The sequence below is a fragment of the Aquila chrysaetos genome, chromosome 18, assembly GCF_900496995.4.
Source record: "Aquila chrysaetos chrysaetos chromosome 18, bAquChr1.4, whole genome shotgun sequence".
Classification (NCBI taxonomy): domain Eukaryota; kingdom Metazoa; phylum Chordata; class Aves; order Accipitriformes; family Accipitridae; genus Aquila; species Aquila chrysaetos.
Window position 1 is genome coordinate 923,305 of NC_044021.1, and position 23,338 is coordinate 946,642.

General features: G+C 40.3%; 1 long non-coding RNA gene across 2 annotated transcripts in view; it reads left to right on the forward strand.

Annotated features, from left to right (window-relative positions):
- LOC115353164 overlaps nucleotides 1–23,338 on the forward strand; it is a 28,372-nt gene that overhangs the window by 3,705 nt on the left and 1,329 nt on the right. The window contains exons 2-3 of one of the 2 annotated variants that reach the window (XR_003927464.1): nucleotides 20,087–20,250; nucleotides 20,740–20,790. This is a non-coding gene — a long non-coding RNA (uncharacterized LOC115353164). The remainder of the gene's footprint in view (nucleotides 1–20,086; nucleotides 20,251–20,739; nucleotides 20,791–23,338) is intronic. The other variant, XR_003927463.1, reaches the window with a different exon arrangement.

The window sequence follows — 23,338 nt, forward strand, 5'->3', positions numbered from 1 at the left end:
ATATGTTTCAGCAGAGGCACTACGTTCTCCTCTGGCTGAAGTTTTGGCATGCAGCGGGATGATGTTGGCTTTTGCCAAGCCAGCTGGAGCTGTCTGTGGCCAGCACAGGGTGGTTCATCACCTCCTTCGACACAGGGCACCCTACTGCTCCTGCTACCCAAACCCCGCTGATTAAGCCCAAAACACAGGGTCAGGGAGTAGCAAGGGCAGGCTGCTCTGTCAGGGACAGGTAGCCAGGAGCACGCACAATAACAAAGCGGGCAAAAACATAGACCTCACTAACAAGGGAACGGTCCCACAGACCTGAGCACGGTGAGCAGAGCAGGTCTGGTGACAGTCACCAGCTCCAGCCACGACTCCAGATCGCTTGACGAGCCTGCAGTGATGAGGCAGGTCTGGGGTCAAAGAGGCAAGTCAAGTCAGCAAGCCCCAGGTCAGGGTCAGGTCCAGGGAGAGTAACCAGGGGCAGCCACAGCTCAGTGCTCTCCAGGAAAGTGATGAGGCAGGTCCGAGGTCAAACCACGACGTCAAGTCCGTCAGTCAGCATTAGGGTCCGGACCAAGAGTGCACATGGCCAGTCACACCCTGCGATGTTCGTCAGGATTATCCCCATCACAGAGCCTGTTTTACCTATAGTTGTATATTACTTTTTCTCAGAAGGATAAACCATTTATATTATAGAGCCCATTACTTTCTGTTTTACAAAATGGCTTTAATTTTGGTGGAAGTCAGATATTTGGTGATACTTGGAACTAAGTTCTCTCTGCAGAGTAGGGACTGTACTCTCGACTAGGCAGTAGCTTGATCTTAATGTCCTTGTAGAGCAGTACTGCATGCAAAACACACTTCCTAGGAAGGTACCAGCACCCTGGGAAACAGCCTGACACCATAAACTCCTTTCATAGAGCATGCTGCCTGTCTTTTGTTGATAATAACTTCTCATTGTTGTAATCTTGGCTCAAATTCAGAGCAGTGATCTAGAAATGAAAAAGTGTTTCCTCTTATCAGACCCAGGAGTCATTCAGCCTCCATCTCAGAGATGATGATGTTTAATACCAATCATTTCATTTTGTAGATTTCTATAAACAACCTTAATGATGTCATTAGAATTCTCAAGACTAAAAGGTAGTACTCCCATTTCAAATTGTCACATTAAATACGCATGGCCTATTCCAACTAATTGAATTAATTTGCTGTTTCAGGAGAAAACGAAAAGAAAAGATCTGAGGCCTGAGATTACTCATGCTGCTACTATTTTTAGTTTGGATATCAGAATCAAATGAACATGCCAATTATTCTGACTGGGCTTTCTCTTCTTCCTTGACAAATAGTAAATTTGATAAAAATATTTTCTCCTGTCATGCCCCAAGCCAAGTTCACAGCATATCTTTAATTGGGAAATGTTTTTTGAAGAGTAGAGTGAAGAAACTCTTCGAGGTGGATAGTGGGGGTAGTAAATACCACTTGTAATGTTTTGGTCTCACAGCTGGAGCAAAGGAAAGATGGGTTTCATTTCTCCTTCTGTTTCAGTGGTTTGGGGACATTAGGTAGGGAGAGACAGATTTGAATGACATTTTTAATGAATTTATAAAGAGATCAAGGCAAGCATGCTTCATTCATGTTTTTGATAGTTGCCCAAAAAGGACAGTCTAGCTCCCTTTAAAATCAATAGGTATGCTTCTCTTACGTGAACTACTCCTGGTGCTAGACAAGATTATTGCTAATGTCTGTACAGACAGAGTCTCAGCAGTCCAGCAAAAAGGAAATTTGAACTTGTGTCTACATGATATTGCTGCTCAGAAGATGTAAAGAGGTGTGATGGTGGCCCACCTCTGGTGCCTATGTTTAACCTCCGTCAATATCAGAGATGACCTAGAGTTCATGCAGTCCTGTGCTGAAATAAAATGAAATAGATTGGCTCTTGTTCATCACACCAGTGATCTCTCTGCATCTTCTCTGTGTGCTAACATCTTAATCATCTTCGTTTGTTCGCTAGTATTACTCTTGAAACTCATTGCGCTGCTTGTATGATGAGGTTGAATTATTCATCAAGATGTGTAGAGTAAAGCCATGGTATTGCAAATTCACAAAGTTGCTGACTGTTCCCAGTTAATTTCTTAAGATGACCTTCAAATACAGCATTGATTACCTTATAGATAGGCTGTGAAAAAAGAACTACTTTTGGGGCAAACTTTGATGCAAATTTAGAAATAAATTTTCTGTAGGATAAAGGAGTCAAATACATAAAAAGGCAGCAATCCAACAGAGGATAATTTGAAATTAAAATGAATTTTAATTTTAGTGTGTGGCCTGTATTTCAGGAAAAGAAAATTGCAAGTATTTTTTTTCTTTCCCCAGAGCTTTCCTAACACATAAATGGTATTGTAGACTTAGAGTTTTAAAATAGGTTCAGCAGATGATTATGGAACTATACTACTAGATCCATGAGCAAAAATAAATTATATATTTATAAAATAATCAATACTAAATTACATTGAACCTCTTGAGTTCAGCCAATTAATTGTCCTAGTAAAACAAATCACGGTTTCATACCTTTGAAGTTACTAATTTTACAGCAGTGGACAACATTCACATTTGTTGTCAGTCCCATCAGACTGCAATTCACATAGCCCCGGTTGGCTGAAAAAAGAAGTGTTTGTTTCACATTTTAAAAGACATTACTAGAGAGCATTAAATGAATACCTTTCATATTTCACTAGGAAAGCTGAAGGTCCAACACAACATCTGTAGTCCACAAGTTATTTCCACTGCAGTTACGCTCTGATGCAGCTAAATCAGTGCTAGCTTGGATAACCCCACCAAGCCACAGTCAGACCCTGTCATTGCATTACAGGTGTATCCCAGGTTTGCTTCCTTTTTTCACCCCACTACTCAGCGTTACCGCTTGCAGTGCCAACCTCTTTCAGTCTCTAGACTGTAACTGGCAACACTTGATCTGCTGTAACCCCTTTTCTGGAGGAACCATCTATGGATCTGGTTCTGGCCAAGACTGAAAACTGATGGTGCTAAACTTTTTCTATGCTGTGTTCAAAAATTAAAAAGCTGACGCACTGATCATTGCTTACTGTTGCTGAGAGTCTTAGCGCTGGTTGAGTTGCCTCCATCAGCTGACCTGGGTTATTTACTCCATTTCCTGCGTTGACTTAGGTTATATGGCTTTTGGGCCAGACGTTGTCATTCTGTATATGGCTAGCTGAGCTCCTGTCCACAATTTCAGTACCAATACATGTAATCAGTGTAATTACAGCAGTTTAAATTGATCTTAAAAAATGGGAAATATCGGTCCTGAGCCACCTGATCTGACTTTGAATTTAGCCCTGCTGTCAGCTGGGAGTTGGACCAGATGACTGCAGAGGCCCCTTCCAATTTAAATTATCTATGATTTTGTCATCTGGAGCGTTTTGTCTCAATTTTATATTTACTTGCACTTAACTATACTTTCTCCCATAAATTAAATACACTGCTGATAATAGCCAAGTTTATTCAAATCACAGCACTATGGTGGCTGAAAAGTGCTGCTAAATGTGCATTACATCTCCATTAAATATTAACTGTGCTGTTGCCTTGGTAGAAACTTAAAGTTGTAGGAAAAGTACCTTTACCTTTCAGTAAAAAAAAAAAAAAAAAAAAAGTTTATTTCTCTGTAGATATTATTAACAATAAAGCCATATCTGAAATTTGGAGAACTTTGGAGAGCTAATTAAGATCTCACTCTTGTCACAGGACATCACAGATAGAGTCTAAATAGCACTTTTCTTCAATATTCTTTTGTATTGAATAGAGACATTTTACTTTTTCACTAACAGCACCTGACATAAGCAACAGAGGTTGGTGAACATTACAGAATCTGCCAGTCATATTTGCCTGAATTTCTGACTGTATTCATTTCTGCTATGTTTGTATATCACCTTTCACACACGGTTTCTATAAGCACTCATGGTGCTGCACATAACGTATGAGACCCCTTGAAGACACCACAATGAAATCGCTGCCAGCAGTACTTAAAGCACTTAACTTTATTTTAACCAATATGACTGCTTAAAAAGAGTCAATATCACAGTCATGTATCATTATGGTTTTTAGATCTCTTAAATGAATCTTAAATTTGAGATATTCTCAGAAAATGTTGCATGATTCTCACACAGATAAAAGAAATGCTGTCATGTGCCTCCATGTGTTCAAAGACAGGCAGTAAAACTTTAACTTTTCAAAGATCAACCACCTGTAAATACTCTCTGAATAAACTAATTATTTTGCCTGTTTAACATATTCATATGTTTGCTTGTTTAACATATTTGAAAGATAGTCAAAGATATTATGAAAATTCATGTTTACTTGGAAAAACTAAGTGCATTTGTTACAAGTTAGTCAGTAAGCTCATAATTAAAACCAAGCAATTTCTAAACTGATCAGTTTTTTCACCATATACAGAGATTGCTTATTTGTATTATTTGTCAAAAATAATTCGACTCATTTTGTAATTGATTTCATTTTTCCATTTCCCTTTCATTAATACAATCTTCTCCTAGTTGAGATCCCAAACTGACAAGGAAGCAGAAAGTTTATCACACTTGTGTGCATCCTCCGTGAAAGTCATATGCCCCGTTGTTCCACAGTGACACAGCTGGAGAACAGAATCCTGAGCTGCCAAGTCAGTGCTAAAGCTGCAGTCTCTTAGGTACATCCTCCAGGGAAAATCATTGCCCACAGAATGCAGGAAAGACCTATCAGTTTCACAAACCTAGGATTATTCTTAACTCAGTAACCGCCCCCCCCCCATCTTAGTAATTTGTTTTCTAGCAAATGCTGCAAAAGATGAACCTGTGTTTCCATTAAGAAAATATAAAATTGTATTTTTGATATATATATGCTCTTGGAAATTTAGTGATTCCATGCATTTCTTGGGGTGCAACAAAGGTATCAAGACAGTAGCAGCAAAACTCTGAAGGAGATCTGGATTTTTGCCAAGGTGCTGGAACGGCTTCCCAGGTTCACATTACCTTGTGGACAGATCACACCAATACATTGCGTCCTTGAAACTTCACATATGGACGGACTAGTAATGTGATTTGAAATGCTTACAACCTAAAAGTAGGATTTTAACTTCTCAGGTAACTGCTTCACGTTTGTTTGGACTGTCTTTATCTTTACTTGCTATTCATATAGATGATTTTGGTTAGACAGAAGCAAGAAAAGAGCCTGGCTTTATAAAACCGAAGTGTAGTAAAGTAAAGCTTTGATAGTGGATGTAGAAAAAGTGTGATTTATTTTGACATAGCATTTGTTTTTTAGTAATTGAGGAGTTGGGTCATCGATCTTGTGAAGTGCCAGGTTGAAGGGGCTGGAGAATATTTTCATTGCCTTGTGGTGCAACAGCTCAGCTGCAGAAGAAAGAGAGAAAACATCTATTCATAGCAGAGGAGATCTGGTGAAAGACTAGCTGGTTCGATATTAGAGAGTTTGGGGGCAGGGTTAAGTAACAGTGATTTAATGTTTTTGAAATGTAAATGTAAATGAAATACATGAATAAATTAAAATGAAGATGAAGCTGTTAATGAATTGCTCCCTGGACCTACATCCAAGATGCAAGCAATGCTTGCCATTCATCCCATGCTGGAGTTCTATCATTGTTTCATAAAATGAACTATTTTCATTGCTGAAATAGAATAAATTCAGATTCTGCTTGGTTTTGTGCAAGCACCTTTCCCCTGCAGCAATTTTAACGGCTTTTTGGGCAAAACCTGATGAACCATACGAATCTAAATATAAACAACTAAAAAAATAAATCTCTTTGAAACCATCCCATCATAAAAAAAATAACCCATTTCCCATATAAGAAACTGTCTTTATTTTAATATATTAGAAATAAAAAGTTATTACACTTAGTTTTAGAATCAATTGTTAATATCAATTTTCTATCAGTGTTGCTTTGTTAAAAAAGATGAAGTGGCAAGGATATCATTTAAATTGTCTTCCATATAGAATATCAATATTTCAGCACCATATTTCAGATAGGGATGTAATTTTTAAACAGCAATCATATTTCAGTTTAGCATACTTTTTTCATGGAAATATTTCTGGCAGCAATTTCTCATGTTTATACAGCTATATCCCAGAAATCACCTACTCTGGATAGATTGGTAGACATCATACTTAATTCCTAACATCAGAAAAAATTGAGATTTTAATGCTTCAATAATCCACATTTCAAATGATTTACAAAACCAAAGCATTGCTTTCCACTGCCCATAAGCAGAGCAGCCAGGCATCTGATTCTAAAGAAGAAAAAGCACCTGAGCTTTTTGAAGGATTTTTTTTTTTTAAGTAAGAAATTTTAAAGTACCTGTGAGAGGAACATGGAACATAATGGGCTTTATCTTTACCACTAGCTAGGCATAGGGAGTGCTTCACAGGTCAGTAAATAATAAAGGAATTTGCATCCAGATGGGAACATAGAGCACAGAAAAGAATCACAGTGTTGGTTCTAGGCCATGGCAGCAGGGAAAATCACCAAATCCTCCAGGTAAAGCAATAAATGCCAGCGAGTGTAACTAATGATCCCAGAGGCGTGAACGTTTGAAACTGGAATCCGAAGTGGAGTCGAGGCTGCTGTTCTCCAGTTCAGGGAAGGATGAAGCAACAATGGTAACAGCCTGTCACTGACTTGTTGTGTGGTGGGAGATGATGCACCAGTGCTTTGACATCGTCACCTAGTAGGTATTGTCACCTTGCTCCTCTTTGTGAAGACAGAGAAAGCACTGAGAGCACTCAGTGTGTTTCAGTGGGGAAGTACACTGAACTTCATAAAAATCTGAATGGACAGAAAGGAGGAATGATGGAAAGATAAAGAAGTTAGGGATAAGAATCAAGTTAAAGATTGCTCCGTGACCAAATTAAATAGAAGATTGATGACAAAGGACTCTACAGAGAAGAAAGAATCAACCAGAGGCTGTATGCAGGGAGTGATTTCAAAGAAGAGGAATTATACAGCAGCAACAAATGGCCTTACAGATATGATGTCATATAAGAGATGAGCAGGATATCAGTACCCAGGCAGTTAAGCAAATCCTGCAGAACTTCTCTGACTATTTTTCTTCATTGTAAGAACTCTTCATTTGTTCTTTCCCTTTGTTTTCTTTCTTTTAAACAGTTATTTATACAAACAAGGACCCTCCATTTTATTCCATGGCTGCTTAGTTTCCTTAAAGCCTGTAGGTGAGGACATTTGTCAGAAGTCTTTCAGAAATCCAATCTGACTTGTTTATCTACCTGTTTGTTTACTGATTCAAAGAACAGCAGTGATTCTGTGTAGTCCTGCCTTATTTTTTTAAAAAAAGCTATAGTGACTTTTCTTAGTTAGGTCATGTTTACCAGTGCTTACCAATTCTCTTCTGTATTAAAATTCCTGCTATTTGGTCCTTAGAGACATCAGGTTTACAGATCTGTAGTTCCCAGAGTGACACTGGAAGCCCCTTTAAGAGTTGATGTCAGACCAAAACAATTTCAAGCAAGACACATTATGCCAACCTTTATAGTTCTACGGTTGCCTCCATTCATTTTTTATAACTCTTGGATAAATGCCATCTGGCTCCAGTGATTTATTATTGTTCATTTTGTGAGCTTGTTTCTTACCCTCTTCTACACTCTTTTCAATTCCCAGCAAATGATTTGATCATTCTCTCAGAAATAAGGGATCAAGCATGGGAATTTTCCTAGATTCCTCCATGGTGAACACAGACAAAGAACTGATTTAGTATCTGTGCTAAGTCCTGATCTTTTCTAAGCCTCCTTTTTCTATGTTGATCTCCAGTTAGTCCCAAATACATGCTGCTGAGTCTTCTGCTGCTAATATACTGTGAGAAAAAGATATCAGCTTTTATTCCTTCTGTTAATTGTTCTTCAAAGACTTACTGTGATTTTGTATAATGAGACTATACCATCAGCAACTTTTAATTATAAGATAAATAATTTAGGAAGTATTTTAAGCTGGAAAATGTAAATCAAGAACATCTCAAACTTGATTGGTCAGAATCATTAGAAGGGAAAAAACTAAAATGTAGCTTCCTGTAAAGGAGGTATTCATAAGTTATATACGGTTATTTAAATAATATAACAGCACACCGTGGACCCTCACAATTCACAGCACCTATGAAAAAATAATCCAATGGAAAGCCTCTCATTAAGCCAATACCTAGATCATGATTGTGTCTTAGACATCCCTGGTGCATTAGTAAGGAAGACATAGGAAGGAAGCGATGGACAAAAGACATTTTCTTTAATCACAAGAAAAACAAAATAAAAGTAGTGATCTGCTAAAAATCACCCCAAACAGCTGCTTAATCACAATACAGTTTCAGTGGCTCTGGGATCATGGTAGTGCAAGGTCTGTAACATCAGTAGCTGTAAGTAGTAATTCCTTACCCTTACGTATTACATCAATGGACTTTCAAGGGCTTTCTAGAAGGAAGTCAAGACCATTAATTCTGTGGTAAGGAATAGAAAAGGAATATGCAGGTTTTGGTGAAAAACGAATAATTCTGAAGTTGTAAAATCACAAAGACCATCACTGATATTATTAAGCCAATTTTTGTCCTTAAGCTTTCAGATTTCCAATTTATTTCTAGTGAAATATAAACAAAGTGTATACACACACGTGCGTGCGCGTGCGTGTGCGCGCACACACACACTTTAAAAAAATTATTTAATAAACCATGGTGATCTCTGTCATGGGGATGCAAATCAGCCAGAGCTATGAGGTTGACCTGCCTAAACCCTCTGCTAGTGGTGGGAGCAAGGTCTCTCTATAAGACCAAGAAAGCTTTAAGTCCAAGTCAGATTTTATTACACTATAAAACAGAATAGTGTACTTTTAAAATAGAGAAAACTCAAAATGACTAAGTCAGGACAGAAAAGTAGGTTTGATAAATCAGTCTCCTCCTGCTGCTGCACCCTCAGAGGACGTGCCCCTGCTCTCGTGCTTGGTTTCAGTTAACTCAGGGTCTTCCTGGAAAGGACCGATTCTGGGCAATCCCCTTCGCTCTGCAGGGAGATGCTCCTCGTCCCAGGGGTGTGACTGCACCCATTCCTCCTCTTCTCCTCTGCTGGGGCTCCTCAGTCCCTGCTCCTCGAGGAATTCTCCCCTTGAGCCTGCCTTACTCTGTCCTGGGCACCTGCTCTCCGGAGAACCCCCGGCTACTCCCAGGGGAACGAGCAGTCTTCCTCTCCTTCCTCCGGAGCGTTGCCTGACCCAGTCCTTCTCTTCTTAGAAGAACATGACGTGTCATCCTGAAGGTCAAGCAAAGAAATAAAACACATGCCTTCCATTCTTATTTTAAATAGCATTTGGATAAAAGGGAAGTTAATCTAATAAAAAAAGGCACTCTCAGTCACAGCAAGAATACATGGGATAGTTATTTGGTGTTTGTGAATAACTTGATACATTTCATAAGAACAGCTTTCTTTGTTTAACAAACGTGATTTTTATGAGTTTTTGTTTGAATTGCTGGGGCATTCCCTTCATGGTGTTCTCATAATCTTTTATTTTAACTTTTTAGTTAAATTACTTGCAGGCTTTCAGCTTTCTGCAGCTGAGTTTGATATATAGAGCTAGATAAACATATAGAGACCTACAGAGATAGATACGTAGCTTTTTCAGTTAAGATTTTACAGTTTAAAGAAAACTGGTTATATGAAATCCCACAAACCACCAGCACTACAGATAAGGAGAAGGCAGAAATACACAGTATTAAATATTTGTGCCCAGAGGTAGAACAAGCTACTACTTCAGCACATCATGATTATAGCCTTGATCATTGCAGGCACACTAACTTTGGCATTAACATGAAAATGCAAGGCTTTGTACCAAGAGAAGAATATCAGAAATTTGTCTGTTGGTTAACTGACTCTGTATAGAATTTATTATTCACCACTATCCTGCAGAGCCAAAGCCAGATTATAGCACAACATCAGCATGGCTGCAGTTAGGCCAAACATGATATCATGTTTCTTTAAAGGTGGAGTCCTCTCAAAGTCGCACACACACTACGGTTTTACTTTAACACTTTTAGCCAGAGAGCGAACACCGATAAAACAGAGGGCAGGCAAAAGCTGTAATGCAAATCACGTTTCCTGAAGACTCACTGAGGGTGATTACAGCAGTGCTCACAGCTAGGCTGTTTTGTCAAGAGATACCCGATACATAGCCATAACACGTGACCTATTTGCAATTATTTAGGTGCTTATACATTTTTGATAAAGAGCTAAGGGATACAGCAGGCTGGAGCAGTGACGGTGGGGAGAAATCCAGTGACTCTAGATGTTTGACCAGTGCAAGCAGGGAATAAAGATCGAGTGCATCATATCAGGTTTAAAAGAAGAGAACATATGTATTAAGCAGAGTGGGGAAACAGCTGGTCCTTCTCCCTTCCTTGTATGCAAGGACAAGGATCTGTCATGAGGCTTTGCACCTTTGATGGGCTGTGTAAGATCTGAACCTTTCCTTCTGCCTTTCCACGTATAAATTAGAACGCTGACTGTGCAAGGGGAGTTGAGGCTGGCCGCGAGGCGCCGTCTGTATGTCTCACATTCAAACAGTATTCATTGCACAGTCTGATTCAGCGGCCAACGTCTCACTCGGAGGTCCTGGCCACATCACACCTCTCTGAAGCTCCTGTGTTACACGTGAATAGGCCCAGATTTGGCACAGGGACTCTCTTACCCTTTCCGGCTGGTCCAGGCAACACTGTTCACTGAAACGAATACAAATACATGCAGGAAAAAAAAACCATGGAGCAAAGCACAAGATTTATGACCCTCTGTTGTGGTTTAACCCCAGCCAGCAACTCAGCCCCACGCAGCCGCTCGCTCACTCCCCCCTCTTCAGTGGGATGGGGGAGAGAATTGGAAAAAAAAAGTAAAACTTGTGGGTTGACATGAGAACAGTTTAATAGAACACAGAAGAAGAAACTAATAAAGATAATAATAACACTAATAAAATGACAATAATAATAACAAATGATTGGAATACACAAGTGATGCACAATGCAATTGGTCACCACTCGCTGACTGATGCCCAGTTAGTTCCCGAGCAGCGATCCCCCCAGGCCAGCTCCCCCCAGTTTATATACTGGGCATGACGTCACATGGTATGGAATACCCCTTTGGCCAGTTTGGGCCAGCGTTCCTGGCTGTGTCCCCTCTCAACTCCTTGTGCCCCTCCAGCCTTCTTGCTGGCCGGGCATGAGAAGCTGAAAAATCCTTGACTTAGTCAAAACACTAGTTAGCAACAACTGAAAACATCAGTGTGTTATCAACATTCTTCTCACACTGAACCCAAAAGACAGCACTATACCAGGTACTAGAAAGAAAATTAACTCTATCCCAGCCGAAACCAGGACACCCTCTTAGAACTCCCTTACGCCTGCTTCCATCTCAACCCTTCTGCCTCCTAGCAGAGCGCTTCCAGAAACCGGTCAGCTGAGTCCAGCGGCAAGAGTCACGGGTTCATTTCCCAGGAGGAAGAGGAGCAGGAGGTTTCGGCAGAGACCGCAGAGTCCGTCCTCCCACCGGCAGCTGTCAGCTTGAGGCGTGCAGTCGGGAAAGCCCCACAGGACAGCTACTCCACAGGCTTGCCCATGCATCAGGAGCAATCTCAGGCATCTCTGGACCCTGCAGTAGTGACTCCCGCTTACCCCTGAGAAACAGACTCCCTTAACGCTCCCCAAAGGAGGCTTCATAGGGCTTGACCTGTGGGGAAAATTCCCTGCCCATTGGTGAACGGATTAGTCTTGAGCATGCAGGAGAGGCGAGATCAGAGATTATAATGCCACGCTGTGCCACCTTCCAGCATACCTCTAGTTCCTATACTCACGTGTGTGTCGGAGGGAAGCAGAGCAATGCTTTCTTATCTCTCAGCAGCAACCCGAGGAACCCTCACATAAGACAAATACCAATATAAATGCAGTGCAAAAATCCACAGTTCCATTCCCTTTTTGATCCCATTGGAGGTGCTAACACATCAGCTACTCAGGGATTCGAACCGCATGTTTCATTTTTTGTCTCCAGCAATTCTCTTTTGTCAAACAATGTCTATTTCCTCAGCTTTCAGAGGTGTATACACAGTCCTTGTTCTTTTTCTGTCCTGTACAGGGAGCCACTGGGTATCCTTCAGGCTGTCGTTGATGCATTTGGATGTTTACTTTTGAATCCACAGCTCCTGGCAGAATGGTTTTAGACAACATACACTAAAATTTCCAGGACATCTTTAACAATTTCAAGTGGGCTTTTGGATTCTTTATGTGTTCATCTAAATCCAATTTATAAACTGTCTGGGTTCTTTTTTTTTCTTTTTTTTTCCCAGCTGGGGCAGACATCACTTCCGCAAATAATATCTCAATAGTGCTAATTATTTTTGTCTTCTTACAATATTATCCAACACTGTCATATTTCTTACTAATGGGAAATATTGTGGCCCTCAGTAGTCAAGATAACATTTTATTTTAATAGTTTTAGAGACTGAGAAACAGATACGGGATTGTTTGGATACATTTCCACCTCTAAAGAAAACAAAGCTTGCAGAGCAATGCATATCAGAAGGGGCCTGGATGATAGCTAAACATCCAGATTCTTGTTTTGTTCCTTGGCATATTTAAACAGGCTTCGTTTTTCATATGAAAGTACTGAGAAATATGAGAAGTAGCTGATAAAGGCAAAGCCAACTTAGAAGAACTAGGATGACATGTTCTTATGAGACACTATGTGTCTTAAGCCATGTAAGCCTGTGTAACCTACTACCTATGTATTAGGTTATGCCTAATCTTGTATAAACACATGTAGCTAGAAATATCCTTGAAACTGGCATTGATACAGAATGTTGCCTAATGAGGGAGCAAACTGCAAGACACTAAACATAGAAGATTTGCATCAAATATGTTTGAAAATAGGTATCAGAGATGTGGCTCCAAGTCTCAGTCAGATTCCAGGATACACCAGCAGACAGTACCGAGAGAGGTATCAGTGGAGCTTGAATACTTACACATTAAAAAGCTTAATGCTGTAGATAACATAGGAGGAAATAAGACAGGGTTATTCCACCCATTGTTTTAAGAGATAGTCAAACTCCTGCTCTTTCCTTATTCATCCGACTTTTCAACAGTTTTATGGGTAAAAAGCTGAGTTCTCAATTACTTTACTTTGATTTTTATTTTCTGGTGTAAAGATTTTCTTGAATTTTCCATTGACTTGCAGCATCATTATGAGTCTTGCACTTACACTCTCACTTGAAAGCAGAAGATAATAGAAATATAATTAGGTGCATTTTGAATGTTATCTCTGTTTTGCCACACAGGAGCAAGCACTCAATACAACTATGTGGGAAGTATTTGGATGTAACCCCAGGCAACATATCTGAAAATGTCAGATGAATACATCATGTTTCACAGCAATCTCCTGCTGTGAAGGTTTCTTCATGTTTCATTTAAACAGACAGTTTTGTTGTCATATAAAACATTAGGAACATTCAGAGCCGGAGCTTTGCTTTGAACAGAGAATCTTTCTGAAGATTTGGGAATTGAAGATTGAAGATCTTATTGAAGATCATCACAGGGAAGCACACAAAAATCAGGTGACTTGGTACAGAAAGATGTATGTATATATATTTACTGTAAACCACACCATACTTTTGAGCCTGATATACTGATTTGATAGAAGCTATAGCAGAAGCTTTCACTTGCCTTATCTTCCAGCCATAATGGCATAGATGCAACTCAGCTGTGTGTCCAAGTGCTGCTTTAAAATGGTTTTGTATGCAAATACATTGCAACATGTTGCTTACTAACCTACAGCTGAGAGCAAAATGGGAAAAGCCCTCACATAAAATGTCTTTGCAAAGCAGGTAAATTCATGCTTACCTTAAAGCCTGGTAGTAATTTTATTTATTTTAATAACATGCTGTTTTTTTCTGGGATAGAGTTAAATTTCTTCACAGTAGCTGGTATGGGGCTGTGTTTTGGGTTTGTGCTGAAAACAGTGTTGGTAACCCAGGGATGTTTCCCTCACTGCTGGGCAGCGCCTGCCCAGAGCCAAGGGCTGTTCTGCTTCTCCCCCCACCCCACCAGCGAGGAGGCTGGGGGGGCACAAGGAGTCGGGGGGGGACACAGCCGGGACAGCTGACCCCGACCGACCCCAGGGATATCCCAGACCGTAGCACGTCATGCTCGGCAGATAGAGCTGGGGAAGGAGAAGGAAGGGGGACGTTGGGAGTGATGGCGTTTGTCTCCCAAGTCGCCGTTCCTCAGCGTGCTGGAGCCCGGCTTTCCTGGAGGTGGCTGAACACCTGCCTGCCGGCGGGGAGTGGGGAACGGATTCCGGGTTTGCTTTGCTCGTGTGCGCGGCTTTTGATTTCCCTGTTAAACTGTCTTTATCTCAGCCCACGGGTTTTCTCACTTTTACCCTTCCCATTCTCTCCCCCATCCCACTGGGGGATAAGAACATTAAGGGCTGCCATTTACCCCTTCTGCTACACAGTTTTCAAATCCTGCAGGAAGCCAAAGATTAATTATTGTTGTTTAATCAGAGGAAATGTGCTTTCTTAGTTTCTAAATTATGTAAAACAAACTAAGGTTTGGAGTGAGGTCCAGCTACATTGGCCAATCTGTGATTTCATATAGAAAGCTTTTAATGTTGACCCTTTCTTATTAAAATAGAACCCATGAGAGGAGATATGACTGTGTGCACACCTTCCTGAAACATAGCAAAGATTGCTATAATTTATGCAGCAAAATGAAATAATCAATCATTGTTGCAATGATTATGTTCCGTAATGTCTTGCTCTTTGACTAGTGCCAAATGAACACTAATGAGATGTATCAGAAACAAACTAGAAAGAACAAAAGACAGGGGGAATAAAGAAAGGAAATTCAAAAGGCTGGTTTTAGACTTCAGAACTCATTGGTTTTCTTAAGTACCTTTCAACCCTAAACACAAAATAAAACTCATTGCTTGTCAGCTGTTCACTGGGAACAAAATGAGCATAAGAATCGTTGATGCGAGGTCGCCTAGTTCAAATGTAGTTGAATTAGCATGTTTCTGGGCATTCTACATTTCTGTGAGGAGCGAGCCATTCTGATACATCTTTCACAAATAATGTACCTTGCCAGCACAAATTATTGCCATTTTAGTTGTGTTTGTTAGCAGAGTTGACTGAAAAAATAAGGCTTTTGATGCAGCAAAGATTGTCTTTTTGTTTATTTACCCAGGAAGTGGAAATTCCTCTATGTACAGTGAAACTGATATCTGCAAGGAAGCCCTGGAGTTTCTACACTGGGGTAGGATTCAATATTAAAATAAACAAAAAGTGGGGTTTGCCTGCAAGGCAAAGTCCTTAGTTTTAGATGAGTTTACCTGGCATACCAAGGGCTAGAAGACATGGGAGCACACGTTTTCCACTGCACAACACTTCTTCTCTATTAGGCTTTTTTACTTGGACAGCTTGTTACATGAGTCTAAGAAGCCACCCTCTCTCTTTCTACAGGGTGAACGTAGCTAAGAAGAGATAAGAAAGGCAGCAAACATCCTAAATAGTGACGTCAATTCACTGTCTGTGAGATCCGAACTGTTTGGATCATACTTGCCCTTAGTAGACATCTTCTGCCACTTGGTTTCTGACCACTTTTAGGAGAAGGTGATCTAGGACTTTTACAGGAAATAAACTTTATGGAGAAGTAATGAATGGGTTGGTTGGGGTGCTGCTTTAGTTATAGTCAGGGACAAGGAAGAAATCTGCTGCAAGTTAGTGGAAAATGGTTTCAAAAGCATAAAATGTCAAGCAGATTGCTTATCAGGCCATATGGACTGAACAAGGGGAGGGAGAAACTGTAAAAGCAAGGTAGCAGAAAGCTAAGGTAGATTGAGAAGCCCACAAGTCAGGGAGCAATAGCTTGAACTGCATTTTAAATGCAAGGGAAAACCATTGATGTGGAAAGATGTGAAGAGAAACTGGCCATGATGACAGCAATTAGGTAATTTTTTTCAGTAGAGTTAGTCAAATGGGCACAATGTAATGGTGTACTTTTCTGCTGGGGAGGCAATTTGATGCTTGCTGCACTAGATGGTGTCTGTTTGTGTTTTACTAGGTGTGGTTATTTTGCTGGAATTGTCCATTTGATTTGTCATGGCTGACCTGCACTTGATCTTATGAGCCCTTCTCAAGGTGGAGCGCTTGCACCTTCCCTGAGTATTCCAGGCTGAGTAGTGCTCAGGTAGTGCAGGATGGGATGAACAATGGATGGGAAGGGACTCAACAGAGACAACTCCTGTGAGGCAGGAGAAGCAGTTCGGCAGCTAGGATTTGGAAGGAAGGGCCTGAAAAACAATTCATAGGGACCTGTTAGATCTGTCCAGTTTGCTAGACCTCAGGAAGCTTCAGGAGATTACTGGACTTAGGGCAGGACTGAAGGACCAAGCAAGGATGCTTTAGACAGGCAGGAGTCTTGCTTACAAACCCTCTTATTTATCTCTCAGACAGCAAAGCTGTGTTTTCTCTGTTTAAGAATTTTGTTGTTCTGGTCTGAGTTGTTAAAAACCCTCATTTTAGCACCCAAAGCTGGATTGGGTCAAAGAGCACTGGCAAAATTCCCTCAGATCTCTGGCTGGCTTGAGGTCCTTTGACAGGGAAGAGTAAAAGGAAATCAGCAATACAGAGCCAAGGACAGGTGATACCAAATAGCAAGAAATTCATGATTTTGCTATGTAAAATACCTAGTTAAAGGCCAAAGTTGTTGTGAGTTGCAAACAGCAAGAGGGTATCAACCTCGTACTGTTCATGGCTGTTGCGCATTCTATCTACAACAGTTCTAGGCAATACTTCAGCAAAATCTGAAAATAAATATAGAGAAAAATGATCAAGATGTTAAGATGCTGAAGAAGCAGCCTGTAGGGAATGATAAAGTAAGTGAAAAGATGCAGTTCTGCTATGAGAGAGACACTAAATCAGTCACAATAATTTTGTGGAAGATTGGCATTATGGAGTGAGAAGGTTAAGTGAAGGTATGCCATGAGAATGCAATACAGGTGTGATGATATGCTAGCTTAAATTCCCACCAAACATTAATGACTGGCAAGATGCAAACTGGCTATGGAGTCCCCACACTTCTCACTGCCAGTAGATACAAACCTCAGGAAAATTGTTTCCCACAAAACAGTCCTGTGTTTGCAGACAACTGAGTAAGATTTTTAAAAGGCTTTTCTACCCTCCCTTGTGGGTTAGAGAGCAGGCGTATTCTGTCTCTAGAGTTATACTAAAATTAGAATAAGAATATATGAGTAACACCAGAATACAAGGCCTTTGTCAATTCAGCCACTCTTACATCACAGTTTCAACATCTTTGACAACGGTATGACACAGAGCAGGCAGCATCAAATTGCACACCTCTCTGCTACCCTTTGAAAGGAAGCAGTTGTGCTTCGAAACAGAACTGTGTCGAGCAACAGAGAGTTTGCTGGTACATACTGTTGTAAATATATAATTGAATTGCTCTAAGTGGTTGCTGAAAAAGCAATCTATGCCTCCAGCTCATGGAATAAAATGTTATTGCAAAATACTTTAATAAAATATGTTGCTTCACTGTGATAGTTCTAACTTCTGTATGTTCTACTGGGGTTATTTTTAAAGAATGAAACTTCTTTACATTTATTAGCTTTCCAGAAAAGTAGCAACAGTAATTACAAAATCCTTCTGAAGTTCGCATGTTATTCTGATTATATGTGGTGAACCTGTTGAGAATACTTTTGCTTCCTCGGGCTTTCTTTCTGCTTTTGTATCCTAATAAAAACCCCGGGTGAAATATCTACAGTTAGGCATAGTTAAATATTTCATACTGAGTTACGGAGAGCTTCCCAAAGCGTGCATTTTCTGAGAACTGATTGTGCAATCCTTTTGTTCTGTATACAAACATTAGTATTAGACTTGTATGTCTGCTTTGGAAATAAGGTTAAATCTTGACATTCTTTATGATTTTTCTCTAGATAGATAAGAATAGCTAAAATAACACCTAGGGGCTAAAATGTAAAGAGGAAAGATTACTACATTAGGTCCTTTTGAAGGAATCTAAGTATTTGGCCTTTTCATATATTTAATCTTATGTTTTATTGACTAAACCGTATGTAATCCTATAACATTCTGTATGAAAACATTTTTATGTATCCTATGTTTCTTCTAGAAACTTAAACCATTCACCTTGTACAATGTTTAATAACATTTTATTCTATTTTACTCAAGAGATCTGTAACAGCATCTGATATCTGGCTAAGACGACCCAGTTTTTGAATAGTTTCAAATAATTATTGTAATAAATCTTGGTATATGTGAAATTTGAAACACCGTGAGGATACTCCAGGGCAGTCTTTTATTGTGTACCAGAAAGTATTCACTGGTTACAGAAAGTTCTGAAATTATTTAAGCCTTTATCAGAAATGTTATGCACTGTTTGGGGAATTCTATTAATTTGAAATAGTGATTGCATTGATATGTTGCATTTACACTATCCTTTTCACTGTCATGAAAGTATTCCACAGAGCAACTGCTCTTGTATACGTTAATTTACTAGAAGTGATATTAAGTGCCCTGATTAACTTCATTGACTTAATGTAATCCAATAGCTGTCAGTGCTTATATTGCACTGCTAAAAAATGACCTTCCGGTCTAAATTCTTGGTACCATTAATCTACAACCCAAAGTCCATGGCATGTGAAGTTGGTGAGGCAAAGTCTGGAGGCCTATACACAGGAGGGTTGGAATGGGGCACATAATAAAATGAATAATTTTGAGAGTTAGATTTAAAGAATCCATGTGAAATTCAGTAGCACAATGATGAATTAGTTTATTTAGCACAGCACAATGAAGAATGCATAAACACTTTTTTACTGAATAGATAGAGTCCCCAATTATTAAAAACATCGAACAATGGAAATGAAGTAACTAGGAGCAAATGTAGTTTGGAAATTAGGTTATTTGGAGGCAATCTTATTACTTCCATGAAGAGGCATTTTTAATGTAGTTGCCTGTGACAAGAAAAGAAGCAACTCAGGAGGCCTCTTCCTGGCTATATTTATTTCTGAAAGAAACAAGCATTATGTACTTTAGAGACAAAAGACCCACAATTCTTCTTCTGTAAATACTGCTCTCAAGCATTCTATAATATGCTGTTTAAAATCTTCCAAATTTTTCTTCTGTGTGTACCAAGCAAAACTCCTGTCCTCCAGCCTACCTCATCCCTGATCTCTGAACTCTGATGTCTCTATATAACATATATTTGATCTTTAGAGAATAATCATGAGCAGACTGACCGCTGGTAAAGAAAAAGTTTAAAAAGTTCTTTTGAGGCCTCTTTTCCAGCAATATACAGTCACATGTGAAAAGTTCCACTCAACTGTGCCACAAATCAAAGTTTTACAACAAACAGAGGATGGTCAATAATTTATAACCGCAGGGAAAAAGACAAACATTTCAATCAGAAATACTTGCTCTTCCTCAGAGAAAATGTAATTTTGCCTTGGATCATCCCATGGCCTCTACATACTTGCAAATGCATGGAGTAAATGACTACTAAAAAGAAAATGTTTTTCCTGTCCCTTTATGGCTTGTATGTGAGACAGAGGGAGAAAAAGATTGTATCCTTATGCAGGGTTGCTGTCATGTTGTTCAAAGGGAATTGCAATTATTTTGATTAAGTAAGGCTGGACCAAGAAGATAACTCCTGATATCACTGAATGAAAATCATCATATATTAATGAATACTAAGACAAGTATCACAAAGATGATAATTAATAGTTTAATACATTTTTTATTAGGCCTCTTGTAACACATTAGAAGGAAAAACAAGGTAAGTTGATTGAAATTATTTCAGAAAGCTACTTAATTCCTGAGATTTCTGCGGTACTGATAGTCATGATGGTCTTTGAATACTGATATTTGAATACTGACCTTTCTTACTTGACTCATAACAGTGGACTTGAGGTCATGAAATGAAGTCTCATAGCTAACCAGTGTTTCTGTGTTTGATAACTACAGCAACCTTCAAGCCAAATTTGAATTCTCACAGACCAGAAGCAAAAGGACTCCGAAGTCTGGATGGGACCTGACAGAGAAGACATACTGGTGGCATTTTTAAAAGGCTCTTGGCATCAACTGTTAAAGCAGAGAAATCAATCCTCCCAAACTAGCCTGAATCAAAGGTAGTGGCATCAAGATCCACTCTTGGAATCATAGAATAGTTTGAGTCGGAAGGGACCTTTAAAGGTCATCTACTCCAACCCCCCTGCAATGAGCAGGGACATCTTCAACTAGATCAGGTTGCTCAGAGCCCCGTCCAACTTGACCTGGAATGTTTCCAGGGATGGGGCATCTACCACCTCTCTGGGCAAACTGTTCCAGTGTTTCACCATCCTTATCATAAAATATTTCTTCCTTATACCTAGTCTGAATCTCCCCTCTTTTAGTTTAAAACCATTACCCCTTGTCCTATCACAACAGGCCCTACTAAAAAGTCTGTCCCCATCTTTCTTACAAGCCCCCTTTAAGTACTGAAAGGCTGCTATAAGGTCTCCCCGGAGCCTTCTCTTCTCCAGGCTGAACAACCCCAGCTCTCTCAGCCTTTCCTCATAGGAGAGGTGCTCCAGCCCCCTGATCATCTTCGTGTCCCTTCTCTGGACCCGCTCCAACAGGTCCATGTCTCTCCCGTGCTGAGGACCCCAGAGCTGGACGCAGTACTGCAGGTGGGTCTCACCAGAGCAGAGCAGAGGGGCAGAATCCCCTCCCTCGACCTGCTGGCCACGCGGCTTGGGATGCGGCCCCGGATAGGGTTGGTTTCCGGGCTGTGAGCACACATTGCCGGCTCGTGTCCAGCTTTTCATCCACCGGTACCCCCAAGTCCTTCTTGGCAGGTCTGCTCTCAATCCCTCCATCCCCCAGCCTGTATTGATACCGGGGTTGTCCTGACCCATGTGCAGGACCTTGCCCTTGGTGAACCTCATGAAGTTCACATTGGCTTAATTCTCGAGCTTGTCCAGGTCCCTCTGGATGGCATGCCATCCCTCAGACGTGTCAACCGCACCGCTCAGCTTGGCGTCTGCAGACTTGCTGAGGGTGCACTCGATCCCACTGTCTGTGTCACTGATGAGGATATTAAACAGTACTGGTCCCTATACGGACCCCTGAGGGACACCACTCATCACTGATCTCCATCTGGACATTGAGCGCTTGGACATTGAGTTGTTGTCCAGATGTGACCATCCAGCCAATTCCTCATCCACCAAACAGTCCATGCATCAAATCCATATCTCTCCAATTTAGAGAGAAGGATGTTGTGAGGGGCTGTGTCAAGGGCCTTACAGAAGTCCAGATAGACGACATCAGTAGCTCTTCCCTTGTCCACTGATGTAGTCACTCCATCACAGAAGGCCACTAGGTTGGTCAGGCAGGACTTGCCCTTGGTGAAGCCATGCTGGCTGTCTCGAATCACCTCCCTGTCCTCCATGTGCCTTAGCATAGCTTCTAGGAGGATCTGTTCCATGATCCTCCCAGGCACAGAGAGGAGGCTGACAGGTCAGTAGTTCCCAAGGTCCTCTTCTTGGGATGTGGTGGGAATTACAGTCAATTAAATGAATTGTTAAAAAATGAGAAGTTCACACAAAATAAAAGATTTTTTTTTTCTCTTCAAAGGAAAATAAGCAAGGTCATTGAACATAACTTTTCTAATGTGGTAAAGTTGTGGGAGCATCTAATGCAAGAGGTAACTTGGACAAAGATTATTGCAATAAAAGTCAGGTCAATTAAGTGTTATTTGAGATTGCAAAGGGCAGTTAATAGGTTCAAGTATAGTGCAAACTATTTCTGAAATGAACATGTAGCAAACATGCAGAAAAAAGATAACTTAACCCCATAAGATCTAAGCGAAACTCATGCAGGTGTGAATTTGATACATCATTTTCACATTGTAAATTGGTAACTCTCTTAACGTCCCATACTCTTGTTCTATTAATTGATTTTCATCACTATGTGCAATTCTACTTAGAATGTTTGCTATGGCTCTTAGAATTATGACGTGTGACATTACCAGTTTTGATAGGTTTAGTAATATAACTGACAGTTCATTTGCAGTTTCCAGATTACAGTGCTCTGGGTCAGTCCTTCAAAAAGAGAAATTTGTACAGATGTTAATAACTGCACACAGAGAGTGAGAATTTTGTGGCAATACCTACTTCACTCACTGCAAGGTAGAAAGTTTGGGGTCTCATAGTCATTAGACAATGAGCAGTAAGGCTGCTTACTAGAGGTTAGGGAAAAAAGCGTTTGAAGACTTGTATCCTGGCCAGGATAATGCAGGTAGGGTGACATAACCGATGCAACTTTGACTGTAAGGAAAGTAGGGGTTCCTGCTACTGTGGGAGCTTTTCTGTGAGCTGGAAGAGGGTTTAGGATGTCACCATTCAGAGCGCAGAGCCCCTGAAGTGTGCCCATGGTTGATGCAACCAGTCGCCGTTTTCATGACGTGGCTTCTTTGCCAACGTTGCTTGATAACGGAGGAGTATGGAGAGTCGTGTACTACGTATCTATGTACTGTACTGTACGGTTATGTTAGCTTGGGGACTGAGGGCACTCTTGACCCCAAATGCCTTAATTCTGCACACTGCGTGTGGGCTGGCAATTAGCAGGAATTACAAGGCATCAGAACTCAGTGGGGACGGGGCCCTTGCACACTGTCATGATGCCAGTGAAGTCACCGATATTACAACAATTTACACCAGCTGAGAAATTGCCCCGGTATGTGGAAGTCATGGCCCCTGAACCACTATGGATGAAGTGCCTCTAACAGCAACATGCTGTACAAATAATTCTAAGGTACTTGCTTACCTAAAAAAAAAAATGGAATTCAACATTCGTTCTTCTCTACTGGTGTTTTAATTGAAAGTGCTTACAAAATCAATTAAAACCTCCTTATGAGGAATTGTATTTCAAAAAGCAATTAACAGTTTCTGAAGCAATGGTGCAACCATTTTCAGGGCTGTTTATATCTTTTAGGATAACATCTGTATGTATTAGTTTTACAGAATAATGGGTTTATCGCACTGATGTTGTAATTATGTTTTATGCGACTCAGGTATGCTATAGCTATTGACTTTTTAGTGCCAGGAAAGCAGATAAGCCTGATGCACCCCAAGAAGAATAGTTCAAGCTAAATATTTTTGAAGTGGATAAATCTTATTAATACCTCATTAACCTTCACTCTTCCATGCATGCTCATTAAATAAAAGAGCATGTTAC